Here is a 1,867-nt window from a genome sequence, read left to right as displayed (position 1 = left end):
TAAAGCACGCACCCGCAAGACCGGTGTGTTTGTATAAGCCGGCCCTTGCCAGGCTAACAAACGTAAGACAGGATCAAAAAAAAAAAAAAAAAAAAAAAAAAATACGAATTTTGTAGTTCGAGGCAGAATAAGAAAATTGGTACGAGATAAGCAGATTCGAAAATAAACCAGTGAACAAATCCGTGGAAGTTTCAAAACAGTCCCCAACATTTCCTGGTCCTTCGAGTGCCGGATTTGTTTTAGGTTGACTCGCGTTCGCGAATAGTGTAGGAAGGCAAACCGAACGTGCCTTGCGTACGCGTGTTACTGTCGCGAATCTTTGTGCACAGCGATATTGTGCGCAGCGCGAATCTCGTGCCCGGGGCACTGAGCGAAAGTGCAGTGATTGTGCATAGCGTGACTGGGGTGAGTGAGCTCTGTGAAGTGTAGTGTGAGCCTAGTTTGTCTTTATCGCACGCTCTGCGATACGGTTACGTCCAACACCGCTGTCTACCGAACGCGATGGTGGTGACGAGAAGCCAGGGCGACGCAGCCGACGTAGAGGAACAGAGGCGATCCCGTGAACGGCAAGAGTCTGACCGCCGTCGGGGAGGAAAGACAAATAAGTCTAGAGAGACTAAGGCGCATATCACAAGAGCCGCCTGCCTCACCTCAGACCGAGCAAGCCACGTCAGTGGGGATAATGTGTACGCCTTCGACGTCTACGGCGCGCATTATGTCGGAAACGGTGACAAAGGTGACGGCAAAGGATCAGCCACGTGTAAGATCGCCCGCACAGTCCGTTCGATCTACCGCCAGCGTAACAACAAGGTTGTGTTTGGCCGAACTGGAGGCTGCAGAAAAGATGGCAGCTATTAAGAGAAAAGAGCTCGAATTGGAGGCCGAGCTTGTAAAGAAGAAACTCGCTTTGGACGTGTCCGCCATTCAAGACGACGCAGAAAGCGTGCAAGGCGAACAACCCGAAGTAGATGTGAATGAATGGCTAAGGAAGAATCCACTTAGCTCTCGAGGAGAGACCGGTGAGTCAAGGGAGGAGCCGAGAACGCTGCGCTTCGACTTACCACGAGCGAGATCACCGACGCCTCCGACAGCCCCGAGCGACATGGAGAAATTGGCAGTCGCACTCGAAAGAATGGCGAGACCTCGGGTGAGACAAGTAGATTTGTCAACATTTTCCGGCGCAGTGAACGAGTGGATTCCTTTTAAAGCCGCCATGCAAGACATTACGAAAATGTATAACGTGTCTGCCGCTGAGAACATTCAGCGACTAAGAAGCGCGCTGAAAGGAGAGGCGCGTGATGTCGTGGCCGCACTTTTGCATACGGCCACAGACCCGAGCACTATTATGAAGACATTGGAACAGTGCTTGACGACAGAAAGATCATTGATCGTGCCTTGGACGAGTTAAGAAAGACGTCCAAGCCCGGCTCAACGGCGACGGAACTCAACAACTTCGCGATCAAAATTCAAAATGTCATATGTGTGTTGCGGAGTATGGATCGCCGTGAGTACCTCTATAATCCACTTTTGACTCGTGAAGTTAGAGAAGTTGAGCCCGCACATACGATCACGATGGTGTGATTACGCCTACGAAAATGAAGGAACGGCTGACCCAGAGATCGTCGTATTGTCTCGCTTTCCTTATGCGAGAAGCGGACAGAGCTAAAATATACGTACGCTCCGTCTGCGGGAACGAGCAGCGCGGCGAAAAGGAACTCAGACCGGCCATTGCGATCAAGAGAAAGGCGAGCAACGTATACACACTTGAACAAGAAGAAAACAAGAGTGTCCGGCATGCAGCGAGGCGCATGTGTTAACGCAGTGCCCTAAGTACAAAGCACTTAGCGTCGAACAGCGATGGAACCTG

This window comes from Manduca sexta, chromosome 28, assembly GCF_014839805.1.
Source record: "Manduca sexta isolate Smith_Timp_Sample1 chromosome 28, JHU_Msex_v1.0, whole genome shotgun sequence".
NCBI classification, from domain to species: domain Eukaryota; kingdom Metazoa; phylum Arthropoda; class Insecta; order Lepidoptera; family Sphingidae; genus Manduca; species Manduca sexta.
The sequence above is the reverse complement of the archived record's forward strand: the minus strand, read 5'-3'. Positions refer to the sequence as shown.